General features: G+C 40.3%; 1 long non-coding RNA gene across 6 annotated transcripts in view; it reads right to left on the bottom strand.

Moving 5' to 3' along the window:
- The window catches only part of LOC122694752, a 52135-nt gene that overhangs the window by 17692 nt on the left and 19810 nt on the right, over positions 1-14633 (bottom strand). For 5 of the 6 annotated variants that reach the window (XR_006341236.1, XR_006341233.1, XR_006341234.1 and 2 more), the window contains one exon: positions 4782-4892. The exons of the other annotated variant lie outside the window; for it this stretch is intronic. This is a non-coding gene — a long non-coding RNA (uncharacterized LOC122694752). The remainder of the gene's footprint in view (positions 1-4781; positions 4893-14633) is intronic. 6 annotated transcript variants of the gene reach the window in all.

Genomic DNA, 14633 nt, shown 5'->3' on the forward strand with positions numbered 1-14633 from the left:
AAGGTAACCCATGGATAAACAAGAAAGAATTAAGCTGGTATCAGACTTCTTTAGGGCAACACTAAATGCCAAAATGTGGTGGAGACCTCATAAGAATTTTGAGAGAAAAGGTTGTGAATCAGGAATTTTATACCTTGTCAGTCTGCCTTTTGTATGTGAAGGTAACAAAAATGCATCCTCAAATAGGAGAAGTGAGAAAATATCAGCCATGTAAGCTTCATGGGAAAATGTCCCTTGAAGAAACAATTAGCATCAATAGAAATTAGCATCAGAATTAATTGTTTGAAGCTGGGAAAATAACAATAAAAAATGATCAGCAATCTGCACTGACTGACTCTTTGCGACCCCATGGACTGTAGCCTACCAGGCTCCTCCGTTCATGGGATTTTCCAGGCAAGGGTACTGGAGTGGGTTGCCATTTCCTTCTGCAGAAGTAAAATTAAGAGGGATCCAAATGATCGTAATTGTGGTGGTGGTTTAGTTGCTAAGTTGTGTCCGACTTTTGTGACCCCATGGACTGTAGCCTGCCAGGCTCCTCTACCCATGGCATTTCCCAGGCAAGAATATTGGAGTTGGTTGCCATTTGCTTCTCCAGGGAATCTTTTTGACCCAGGGGTCAAACTGGTGTCTCAAACCCATGTTACCTACACTACAGGTGAACTCTTTATTGTTGAGTCACCAGGAAAGCCCAATAATTGTAAACTTGTCCTAAAAGTGTTATAAATGAGAATTTTCCACATAAAAGAAGATAAAACACTTTAACATAGAGTGATATGAATAATCTCCATCTATGAAACTACATTAACAGGGGCCATAGTCTGAATGGAGGAAAAGAAATGGAAGTGTGTTAAACATTTTGCTTAAATTAGAGTGGCCGACAAATTACATTTCTTAATTATAACAATTTCAAATTGTAGTTTAAAGAAAACATTTGAAAACTCAAAAGTAATTCATCAGAGAAAAGCAAAGTGGAAAAAAAAATGCTGACTTTGTTAGGAAAAAAAGAAAGTAAAGAAAGGAGAGCTCAGGAAGCAAAAACAGAAAAGGAAAAGTAGACACAAACCAAATATAGTACTTGGAAGAGTGATTGCAAATGAGATAAATTCAGTTATTAAAGAGATCCTGAAATTGATATGTAATGAAACCAAGTCCAGTTATCTACTGTTGACTAAAGACATACCTAAAATGAATCCAGGTAAAAAGTATAGCAAACACACACACACACGAAAAGTTATAATATTAATAGGCTATATAGAATTTAATATAGCATCAAATGGAACTATGAACAAAGACCACCATTTTTATTGTAAAAACTAAAAGATAATAGAGTACCAATTAACCTTTATGTTCCAAAATCAGTGGATCAAATAATGTGAAACTCACACTCTTAAAAATACATGAAGAAATTTATAGAAACATACCTATCTCAAAGTAGTAAATGATGATGTAGAAAAAATTAATAAAATGAGTAAGTTTATTTAAAAGGTACATTTTGAGCTATATTTCTACAAACAGAGAGTATGCACTTTTCCAGGGAACATGGAACTTTAAGTATTATGTATTAAGCCACAAATAAAATCTCAAATATCAAAACAGAGAAATAAAATAAATATAGAGGAAAAAAAGGCAATAGCTTTCCCAATTTATCACCAAGAAGCATTTAGAAAGTACAGTGGGAAAAGATCCTAATCACTAAAACAATCCTCAAATATAAACTGCCCGGGAATATGCTCCAAAATAAAAGTACAGATGAAGAAAAACCATAAAAGTTCACTGAAGAATTTAGAATGGGATTTAAGTATATTGAAACTCAGATCCTGTTTGGAGGATCAGTTTAGTTCAGTCACTCAGTCGTGTTCAACTCTTTGCAACCCCACGGACTGCAGCACGCCAGGTTTCCCTATCCATAACCAACTCCTGGAGCTAAGTCAAACTCATGTCCATTGAGTCGGTGATGCCTTCCAACCATCTCATCCTCTGTCATCCCCTTCTCCTCCCACCTGCAATCTTTCCCAGCATCAGGGTCTTAGTTCTTTGCATCAGGTGGCCAAAGTACTGGAGTTTCAGCTTCAGCATCAGTCCTTCAATGAATATTCAGGATTGATTTCCTTTAGGATGGACTGGTTGGATCTCCTTGCTGTCCAAGGGACTCTCAAGAGTCTTCTCTAACCCCACAGTTCAAAAGCATGAATTCTTCAGTGCCCAGCTTTCTTTAGAGTCCAACTCTCACATCCGTACAAGACTACTGGAAAAACCATACCTTTGACTAGATGGACCTTTGTTGGCAAAGTTATGTCTGCTTTTTAACATGCTGTCTAGGGTTTGTCATAACTTTTTTTCCAAGGAGCAAGCGTCTTTTAATTTCATGGCTGCAATCACCATCTGCAGTGATTTTGGGGCCCCCCAAAATAAAGTCTCTCACTGTTTCCACTGTTTCCCCATCTATTTGCCATGAAGTGATGGGACCAGATGCTGTAATCTTAGTTTTCTGAATGTTGAGTTTTAAGCCAGCTTTTTCCCTTTCCTCTTAGAAGACGTCTGTTTTTGCCTCAATAATCTGTAAGTCCAAAGCAATTTCAAAAAAACTACAATGAGATTTAGGGGGAACTTAAAATGTCTTCTTTGGGGAAGAAAATGAGGAAAGAGCCAAGAAAACTGTAGAATCAAAGAGTAATTAGAAAGGAATAATGACAATGAAGATCACCCGTACATGGTAAGCTTAAATATGTCCTGAGTGGAACTCAGAGGCAAGCTCAACAAGATGTAGGGAAGGAGTGAACCTTCAAGACACACAGTTCCAGGACCCCAATTCGAGGACCATGACCCCAGCCTGTGTTTCTCAAAGTGCCATTTCTTGGTCTTTATCCTGGCTTCCTTGGTGACTCAGGTGGTAAAGAATCTGCCTGCAATGCACGAGACTGAGGTTGGATCCCTGGGTTGGAAAGATCCCTTGGAGAAGGGAATGGAAACCCACTCTAGTATTCTTGCCTGGAAAATCCCATGGAGAGAGAAGCCTGATGCACTCCAGTCCATGGATTCTCAAGGAGTTGGACACCCCTGAGCAACTAACACACATGCACATCCTGTTACAGCATAGCCATGACCTTGCAATGTTAGAGACTTCCCTGGTGGCTCAAATGGTAAAGAATCCACCTGCAGTGCAGTAGACCTGGGCTTGATCTCTGGATCAGGAAGATCCCCTGGAGAAAGGAATGGCAACCCATTCCAGTACTCTTGCCTGGAGAATCCCATGAACTAGAGGAGCTTGGCATCAGAAAAAGAGTCTGACAGGACTGAGCGACTAACCCTGCACTACTCCTCCCCTTATCCTGATTGTTACAATGTAGCCATGACCTTGGACTACCACATCTATGCTTCTTCCCTCTGAGTCCAGATTCCTAAAGTTGGACATCCAAGAAACCCCACTGGAGATGGGCAACTTTATTTATTGTGTTCACTTACTTGCTATCTCAATACCTTATCTCTTCTGCTGGCAAGAAACAGAACTTAGTCAATTCTCAGGAAACTCATTTCAGCATAAATCACTCAGTTCTAGATTTCACACCCTTTCCTGTCTAGGCATCATTGAAGTTGGCTCAGCTACTATGGAAAACAATATGGAGGTTCCCGCCCCAAATAAATGGAACTATGATATCATCTAGCATTTCCATTTCTCCATATAAAGAGACATCTGCACTCCTGAAATAGAGTCACAGATGTAGAGAACGGACTGTGGACACAGTGGGAGAAAGCGGGTAGGGTGAGTTGAGATAGTAGCGCTGACATAATACACTGCCTTGTAAAAAGTAGCTAGCTAGTGGGGAACTCCTGTGTAGCACAGGGAGCTCAGCTTAGTGACCTGTGACAACCTAGAGGGATGGGAGGGATGCTCAGCAGGGAGGAGATAGATGTTTACTTGCAGCTGATTCATGTTCTTACAAACAGAAACCGATACAACATTGCAAAGCAATTATCTTCCAATTAAAAATAAATTTTAAAAGTAAATAAGTTACAAGAATATATAGTGTAACACAGGGAAGATAGATAAGATTTTAAAATAACCGTGATTGGAATATAACCTTTAAAAATTGTGAATCACTAAGTTGTACACCTGAAACTTATATAATATTTTACATTAACTATACCTCAATAAAAATATATATTAAAAAGATAGAAATGCACTCTCGTATTTATTGCAACATTATTCACAGCAGCAAAGATATGGAGACAATCTAAGAGCCTGTCGATTAATGGGTTTAGAAGATGTGGCATACAAGCACGGTGGAGTCTTACTCGGCCATGAGGAGGAAGGAAAGCCTGCCATTGGCAACAACATGGATGGACCTTGAAAACAATATGCTAAGTGAGATAAGTCAAGCAGAAAAAGGCAAATGTTGTTTGATATCACTTACATGTGAAATCCAAAAATGCCAGACTTGTAAAAACAGAGTGGGTTTGTGGTTACCAGGGGTTGTGAATGGGTGAATGGGAGAGACATTAAGGCTACAAACTAGCAACTGGCAGATAAATAAGTTCTAGAGCTCTAAAGTACATTATAGTGGTTATAGACAACAATATTATAAACATCATTGTGGAGAGACCTGATCTTAACTATCCCCACCATGAAAAGAAATGATCATTATATGTGTAGAGGCATTAGCTAACACTACAAGTTGCCATTATACTGCAGTATGTAAATGTATCAGATCACATGCACATCTTAAACCTGACACAATGTTATATGACAAATATACCACAACTGAGTGACTTTCCCATCTTACTTTCTATTCTGTGTGCTTTCTGTTCCTCCGATCTGTTTTTTTTTTTTTTTCCCTTTCTTCTTGCCTTCTTTCAAGTTACTTTTTAATATTCCACTTTCATTCTTCTCTTACCTTGGAGATAAAAGTCAGAGGTTATGAGATATGAGATATATATCATATATATATATATGATATGAGAATATGAAGGATATGAGGATATGTCACATATTTATAATGTATCAAACACCTAATATTAGTTGATATTTTCACCCTCCTACTGAGAAGAGCAAAACCCATAGGACACTCTAAGTACTTGACTCCTTACCCATTGCTGATTCCATTCCATCTCGATTCTTTCTATGTTTTAAAACTTACTAAGGGACTTCCCTGGTGGTTCAGTGGGTAAGACCTTGTGCTCCCAACATAGGGAGCCAGGGTTTGATCCCTGGTCAGGGAACTAGATCGTATATGCAGCAACTAAGACCCAGTACAGTCAAATAAAAAATAAATAAATATTAAGAAAATAAAACTCACTAAGGGACTCCCCTGGTGGTCCAGTGGCTAAGACTCCTCACTAATGCAGGGATGGACCAGGGTTCCATCCCCGGTCAGCGAACTAGATCCCACGTGCTGCAACTAAAAGTCCACACGCCACAACTAAAGATCCCACATGCCACAGCTAAAACTTGGCAAAGCCAAACAAATAAATGAAATAAATATAAAAAACATATTGAGGCATTATCATTATTGATTTATAGAGTCAAAATTCATATAAATGTGCCCACATATTTATACACCTTTTATGTTTAAAAAAGGTTTCCATATTTATATTCAGATAGCTACAAACCTAAGTTTCATGTTCCTTTGGGGTAAATGGATGAAGAAGAGTATGACTTAAAAATCTTTACCAGTGTTTTGTAATCCCTTTGAATTTACAGCCTAGTCATTGTGGGCATTCCTGAGCCAAAATATAAAAGCCTGTAGTCTGACACATGGTGTGACAATGGGCCACCAAAGTAGTGATGAGGATGACTCAGAAACTCAGGCACATAGGATGCTTTCATCTGGAATTGTGGGATTTTGTTTGAAGACGATCCTACTCGCCAGCACGTCATGCATCCTAATTAAAAATTAAATTCTAAAATTCTAAATCAAACTGATCTTCTTTTTGGATTCTGGAGAGTTTCTTTGAAATGCCCAGACAATCTTGAATATGACATATTCAAGGAAAGAATCACATACATGAGATAAAGCAGTCAGCTCAAGGATCTGAGTGAAACACAGCATTCTGCAGGCACCCGAGTGCTACCACCTGCTCACACTCAGCAGACGTTCAAAAAGGCAGGACTGGTAATGAAAAAGGTATGTGAGGGAGCACGGTAGTCCATCTGTGAAATCAAGGCAGCGTTTCTGATGTTCTGCTTAATGTATTAATTCAGTTTAATATGGATGTCTTCATATCACTCTAGGCAACAGGTTTGAAATTGCCAAGAGCATTAGAGGACCCAGCTCATATGATCTAAAGATGTCTATAGATATCTGATACAGAAATGGTGCTGTATGCACTGCCTATCCTTTTAGGCCAACGGGAGTAGCAATGTTTTAGTGCAATGTGATCCAATAGGAATGTAGTGTGGGCCTCTCCTATAATTTAAATTTTCCTAGTAACCACTTTTAAGTGAGAAAGAAATAGATGAAATCCATTTTAATTATATATTTCCTTTAACTCAATTTATCTAAAATATTATAATTGCAACATCATTTCTTTATTGTCAAAAATAAATCTCAATATATTATATGTATTTTTCATATGGAATCTTCAAAATCTGGAGTGTATTATATATTTAGCACACATCTCAGAGAAAAAAAGTGTTAGTCACTCAGTCCTGTCTGACTCTTTGCAATCCCATGGGCTGTAGCCTGCCAGGCTCCTCTGTCCATGGAATTCTTCAGGCAAGAGTACTGGAGTGGGTAGCCAGTCCCTTCTCCAGGGGACCTTCCCAACCCAAGGATTGAACCTGTGTCTCCTGCATTGCAGGCAGATTCTTTACCATCTGAGCCACCAGGGAAGGCCTACACATTTCAGACTGATTAATAAATTTCACCAGAAATACTTGATTTTGTGTTTATAAAATTTGCAGTTGAAAAAGTAGATTCACATACTCAAGTTTTATCAAGATATATTTAAGGATTTTCCAAGAACTGAATTGAATAGAGTTTTTTTGCACTGAAATTAACATTCAGTAAAACAAAAAATTAAACTCATTCATTGAAATGAATGAGTACTTCATTTCAAGTACTCAACTGCCTCATTCCAGGCCTGGACAGTCTTTGGAGCATCTAAAATCCTCTTAACCAAACAAGACTAATGAGACAAACCTACAAACAATGTTGGCCTTCTTGGGTCTGGGATCAACAGAGTGTACCAAGAAAAAGAAAGAAAGTGAAAGCCATTCAGTCATGTCCAACTCTTTGCAACCCCATGGAATAGTCCAAGGAATTCTCCAAGCCAGAATATTGGAGTGGGTAGCCTTTCCCTTCTTAGGGGTTCTTCCCAACCCAGGGATCAAACCCAGGTCTCCCACATTGCAAGCAGATTCTTAACCAGCTAAGCCACCAGGGAAGCCCAAGAATACTGGAGTGGGTAGCTATTCCCTTCTCCAGGGGATCTTACCCACCCAGGAATTGAACCAGGGTCTCCTGCATTGCAGGCAGATTCTTTACCAACTGAGCTACCAGGGAAGCCACAGAGTGTACTGTTTGCCTGAAGTTCCTAATAATTCCCTTGTTGCCACAGCACATCTATGAGTCGGGCTTTTTTTTTTTTTCCCCTTCTCTGTGGCAAAATCAGATGATGTATGATGTGATTTTATTTAAAAACCTCTGCTGGAGTGCTAACACCATCCATGGTTTTTGAGCATCTTGATTTTCCAGATTGCCTTGTGGATGATGTTTTAATTAGCAAAGCCCATTTGTAGATCCTCCTGCAAACATTAGGTCCTCTGCCATCTGAACCCATTTGAAAAGGCAAATGCCAGAACCTCCCCTGCAGTCCAAACAGTTTGTGGACTCTGTCTAAATAGTCTGGTGTCCTAACCGCAACTGAGGAATTTGCTAGAGCGTTAAAAGTACTGTAATGAAAATGTTGTCAGTCAGAGGCTGGGAGGGGAGGAGTGGAGTGTTGCTAAGCCAGACAATGGGGCTCTGGCGGGGCTGCAGGCAGTGTCAGGATCCTGGGATCAAAAGGTGATGGAGAGGCAGCTAATTGAAGAGCTCAACTCTGATATCTGTGGTTTCCTTTCCGCCCTTGGAATTTGGTACAGTCCTTTAGAACAGCTCCCGGGCCGGCTCTGGGGCCCTGCCGGAAGGAGGGAGGGCATTCCTGGAAGTTACAGAGGATAGGGGTTGGGTCCCTGTCTGCACATCTCTGAGGACCAGACTCATTACTTTTCATTGTCTTTACACCGGCCAAGGCATGCTAAACAGTAGCTGGGCTCTCCAGGCAGAATTGAGTTTACACCTAGGGTTAATGCAAATGCTTGCGTAATTAAACAAGAAAAAAGAGAGAGATGAAAGTGCACGCAGAGGATGAAATATCTGTGAAATGCTAAAATAACTGTAAATGTATTTCTCACCCAAGTCACTTTACATAGTACTTTTGTTCTTGCTCATTCTGTTTGATGCATTATGTGAATGTTTCTACTTACACCCTTCCTTGCACTTGATTTATTTCCCAGAGTCTGGATAGGTTTTCACTCTTTGTTTTCTGGTCCTTAATATTATCATGCATAGAGGTGGCAGGGGCATTGAGAGGAAGAGACACTGCCTGTGTGCTCAGTTGTGTAAGACTCTCTGGGGCCCCATGCACTGTAGCCTGCTAGGCTCCTCTGTCCATGGGATTCTCCGAGCAAGGATATGGGAGTGGGTTGCCATTTCCTACCCCAGGGGATCTTCCCGAACCAGGGATCAAACCCGCATCTCTTGTGTCTCCTTCACTGGCAGGCAGATTCTTAACTAGCACTACCTGGGAAGCCCAAAGAAGAGACAGAAAGGTTTATTTCTCTCTTTCATACCCAGGAAAGATGGAAGTCTTGATGAGGGGGGAAACATTTGTTTGATCATTCATTTCATTTTAATTGAGCACCTAATACATGGAATGGACAGAATGAAATGAACAGGGTGGACAGAATGAAAACCACAGTCACAGAAAATGAATCAAACTGATCACATGGACCACAGCTTTGTCTAACTCAATGAAACTATGAGCCATGCTGTGTAGGGCCACCCAAGATGGATGGGTCATGGTGGAGAGCTCTGACAAAACGTGGTCTACTGGAGAAGGGAATGGCAAACCACTTCAGTATGCTTGCCTTGAGAACCCCATGAACAGTATGAAAAGGCAAAAAGATATGACACTGAAAGATGAATTCCCCAGGTCAGTAGATGCCCAACATGCTACTGGACAATAGTGGAGAAGTAACTCCAGAAAGAATGAAGAGGCAGAGCCAAGGCAAAAACAGCACCCAGGTGTGGATGTGACTGGTGATGGAAGTAAAGTCCGATGCTGCAAAGAACAATGTTGCATAGGAATCTGGAATGTTAGTCCACGAAGCAAGGTAAATTGAAAGTGGTAAAACAAGAAATGACAAGAATGAACATCAACATTTTAGGAATCAGTGAACTAAAATAGACTGGAATGGGCGAATTTAACTCAGATGACCATTATTTCTACTATTGTGGACAAGAATCCCATAGTCAATGAAAGAGTCTGAAATGCAGTACTTGGATGCAATCTCAAAAGTGATAGACTCATCTCTGTTCATTTCCAAGGCAAACCATTCAATATCACAGTAATCCAAGTCTATGCCCTAACCAGTAATGCTGAAGAAGCTGAAGTTGAACAATTCTATGAAGACCTACAACACCTTCTAGAACTAACACCCAAAAAAGATGTCCTTTTCATCATAGGGGACTGGAATGCAAAAGTAGGAAGTCAAGAGATACCTGGAGTAATAGGCAAGTTTAGCATTGGAGTATAAAATGAAGCAGGGCAAAGGCTAACAGAGTTTTGCCAAGAGAATGCATTGGTCATAGCAAACACCCTCTTCCAACAACATAAGAGACGACTCTACACATGGACATTACCAGCTGGTCAATACCAAAATCAGATTGATTATATTCTTTGTAGCCAAAGATGGAGAAGCTCTATAGAGTCAGCAAAAATAAGACCAGGAGCTGACTGTAGCTCAGATCATGAACTCTTTATTGCCAAATTCAGACTGAAATTGAAGAAAGTAGGGAAAACCAGTAGACCATTTCGGTATGACCTAAATCGAAACCCTTATGATTATGCAGTGGAAGTGACAAATAGATTCAAGGGATTAGAGCTGATAGACAGAGTGCCTGAAGAACTATGGACGGAAGTTTATGACATTGAACAGGAAGCAGGGATCAAGACCATCCTCAGGAGAAAGAAATGCAAAAAAGCAAAATGGTTGTCTGAAGAGGCCTTACTAATAACTGAGAAAAGAAGAAAAGCTAAAGGCAAAGGAGAAAAGGAAAGATACACCCATTTGAATTCAGAGTTCCAAATAATAGTAAGGAGAGATAAGAAAGGCTTCCTAAGTGATCAATGCAAAAAATAGAAGAAAGCAAAAGAAAGGGAAAGACTAGAGATCTCTTCAAGAAAATTAGAGATACCAAGGGAAATTTTCATGCAAAGATGGGCACAATAAAGGGCAGAAATGGTATGGACCTAACAGAAGCACAAGATATTAAGAAGAGGTGGCCAGAATACATAGAAGAACTACACAAAAAAGATCTTCATGACCCAGATAATCATGATGGTGTGATCACTCACCTAGAGCCAGATATCCTGGAATGTGAAGTCAAGTGGGCCTTAGGAAGCATCACTACGAACAAAGCTAGTAGAGGTGATGGAATTCCAGTTGAGCTATTTCAGATCCTAAAAGATGATGCTGTGAAAGTGCTGCACTCAATATGCCAGAAAATTTGGAAAACCCAGCAGTAGCCACAGGACTGGAAAAGGTCAGTTTTTATTCCAATACCAAAAAAAGCGATGCCAAAAAATGTTCAAACTACTGCACAATTGCACTCATCTCACACACTAGCAAAGTAATGCTCAAAATTCTCCAAGCCCAGCTTCAACAGTATGTGAACCGTGAACTTCCAGATGTTCAAGCTGGATTCAGGAAAGGCAGAGGAACCATATATTAAGTTGCCAACATCCATTGGATCATCAAGAAAGCAAGAGAGTTCCAGAAAAACATCTGCTGCTGCATTATTGACTATGCCAAAGCCTTTGACTGTGTGGATCACAACAAACTGTGGAAGATTCTTCAAGAGATGGGAATACCAGACCACCTTACCTGCCTCTTGAGAAATCTGTATGCAGGTCAAGAAGCAACAGTTAGAACTGGACAATGGAACATCAGACTGGTTCCAAATTGGGAAAGGAGCACGTCAAGGTTGTATATTGTCATCCTGTTTGTTTAACTTACATGCAGAGTACATCATGCGAAATGCCAGACTGGATGAAGCACAAGCTGAAATCAAGATTGTTGGGAGAAATATCAATAACCTCAGATATGCAGATGACACCACCCTTATGGCAGAAAGCGAAGAAGTTAAAAGCCTCTTATTGAATGTGAACAAGGAGAGTGAAAAAGCTGGCTTAAAGCTCAACATTCAGAAAACTAAGATTATGACATCCGGTCCCATCACTTCATGGCAAATACATGGGGAAATAATGGAAACAGTGAGAGACTTTATTTAGGGGGGCTCCAAAATCACTGCAGATGGTGACTGCAGCCATGAAATTGAAAGATGCTCCTTGGAAGAAAAGCTATAATCAACCTAGACAGCATATTAAAAAGCAGAGACATTACTTTGCCAACAAAGGTCCATCTAGTCAAAGATATGGTTTTACTGGTAGTCACATATGGATGCAAAAGTTGGACTATAAAGAAAGCTGAGTGCTGAAAAATTGATGCTTTTGAACTGTGGTGCTGGAGAAGACTCTTGAGAGTCCCTTGGACTGCAAAGAGATCCAATCAGTCAATCCTCAAGGAAATCAGTCCTGAATATTCATTGGAAAGACTGATGCTGAAGCTGAAACTCCAATACTTTGGCCAACTGATGCAAAGAACTGACTCATTAGAAAAGACCCTGATGCTGGGAAAGATTGCAGGTGGGAGGAGAAGGGGATGACAGAGGATGAGATGGTTGGGTGACATCACTGATTCAATGGACATGTTTGAGCAAGCTCTGGGGGTTGGTGACGGACAGGAAAGCCTGGCGTGCTGCAGTCCATGGGGTCGCAGAGTCGGACACTGAGTGACTGAACTGAACTGAATACATGGAACATGAGAGGTACAAAAAGATAGGAGGTGATTTATCATTTGAGAGAGTCTTCAGCAGCCCACAAAATTCTGCCAAAATTCAGAGTGCGTTCAAAAGCAGATTCTTCCCAGTTAAGCTGCCAGATGAGAATGTTGGCTGACAGATACTTTGATTATTACCTTGTAAGCCTGAGCAAAGTTCACAGCTAGATGTGCCCAGATTCCTACCTGACAGAAACCATGAAATAAATGTACCATTGAGGGTGTGGTCATTTGTTTTGCAGCAATGAAAAATGAATGCTAAAGAAAGTAAAACTTTGATGCTTTCTAACTATGGTGCTAGAGAAGACACTTAATAGTACCTTGGGCAGCATGAAGATCAAATCAATCCTAAAGGAAATCAACCCTGAATATTCATTGGAAGGACTGATGCTGAAGCTGAAGCTCCAATAACTTGGTCACCTGATATGAAGAGCTGATCCATTGGAAAAGACCCTGATGCTGGGAAAGATCGAGGGCAGGAGGAGAAGGGGGCAACAAAGGATGAGATGGTTAGATGGCATCATGGACATGAGTTTGAGCAAACTCCAGGAGATAGTGAAGGACAGGACCTGGCATGCTGCAGTCCATGAGCTCACAAAGAGTCAGACGTGGCTTAGTGACTGAACAACAACAAAGGAGGGTAATTAGAAGAAATTGAGCAAGACATTTCCTCTGCTCCTACCAGATCCCTTTTCAATGTGACATGGAATAGGCAGAGCAATGCCACATTTTGTTTCTCCACATGGGGTTGCTACATTATTTTATGACCTGTCCCTCCAGAAGCATCTGTGAGGCTCAGGCATGCTGCTAAGAAATGGTATCAGGCTACGATGAAGAGTGTTTATTCGTCAAGGTAAACCAGCCGTGGAATTTGTTGAATTATACTGAAGGAGAACTTGTGCTAGTTCTAACGAGTGTTTACCCACACTGCTATTCATAATCACCCCATGAGAAGTGTAAGCAAGTGACCTTCCATTGAAGATGAGAGAGGAAATGGCTCATCCAAGTGTCTTAGTCCATTCAGGCCACTATCGCAAAATACCTCAGACTTGGCAGCTTGTGAACATGAGACACTTCTCATAGTTCTGGAGGCTGGAAGTCTGGGATCAGGGTGCCAGCAGGGTTGGGTGAGGGACTGCATCTAAGTTGGGGATGTCTTGTTGTATCCTTACCCGGGAGTCAGGGGCTGGGGAGCTCTCTAGAGTCTCATTCAAAAGGGTGTTAATCTCATTCATGGGTGCTTCACCTCCCATGGATTTGGCTGCACCAGGTCTTAGCTATAGCATGTGGGATCTAGTTCCCTGACCAGGGATTGAACCCAGACCCCCTGTACTGGGAGCACGGAGTCTTAGCCACTGGACCAACAATACCTAGTTTGTGTCAGTTTTTTAAAATGAAGTATAATTCACATAAAGTCCATATAATTTCAGTCTCTTTTGACAAACGTATACAGCTGAGTGACCCTTACTCGTCCCAAGATGTCGTTTGTTTGTTTTACTCCAGAGGAGCCCGACTGCCCCTTCCCAGTCACTCGTCCTCAGAAGGAACCACTCATCTGGCTTTCCACTCAGCATAATGTTTTTAAGATTCATACATAAGTGTCATCGATAGCTCATTCCGTCTTACTACTGAGTAATATTCCATTATATGATGATTCCGTTCTTGATTGATGACGGTGAGCAGTTTCAAGTCTAGGGCTACTGGGAATAAAGTTGCTTTGAATATCCTTGGACGAGGCTTTCTGTGGATGTATGTTTTCATTGCTTTTGGTAAAGACCTAGAAATGAGATTTTTAGCTCATAAGGTAGGGGTATGTTTCTAAGAAACTCCCATACAAATTTTAGTGACAGTATGATTTGACTCTCCCACCAGCCATGCAGGAGAATCCCACTTGCTCCGCATCCTCTTTAGCATTGGGTGTGATCAATTATTTCTGTTTCAGCCATTTTACTGGTTGTGTGGTACCATCTTGTTGTGGTTTTTGTTAGCATTTTCCAAATCACTAACAGTCTTAAGAGAACTTTTTCATGCACCTTTTTCCATCCTCTTGTCTTATTTTTTTCAGTATCTGTTCAAATCTTTTGCCCATTTTTATGAGGTCATTTGTGTTTTATTATTGAGCTGTAAAAGCTTTTATATATTGTGGATACAGACCCTTAGTGAAATATATGTGTTGTGAATATTTTCTTCCAATCTGTGGCCTGACCATTAATTTTCTTAATTGTTTCTTTGATGAGGCTAAGGTTTAAATTTTGGTGAAGTCCAATTTATCATTCTTTAATGGTTAGTGTTTTCTGTGTTCTCTCTAAGAAATCTTTCTATCTCTAGGTTGAAGAGATTTTTTACCTTTTTTTTTTTTTTAAAAGAAGCTTCAGAGTTCCAGTTTTTACCTTCAGATCTGTGATCCATCTTATACTAATTTGTGATAATGTTGTGAGATAGGGATTAAGGTATTTTTTTATAATACAAA

Source organism: Cervus elaphus, chromosome 5, assembly GCF_910594005.1.
Source record: "Cervus elaphus chromosome 5, mCerEla1.1, whole genome shotgun sequence".
Lineage (NCBI taxonomy): Eukaryota > Metazoa > Chordata > Mammalia > Artiodactyla > Cervidae > Cervus > Cervus elaphus.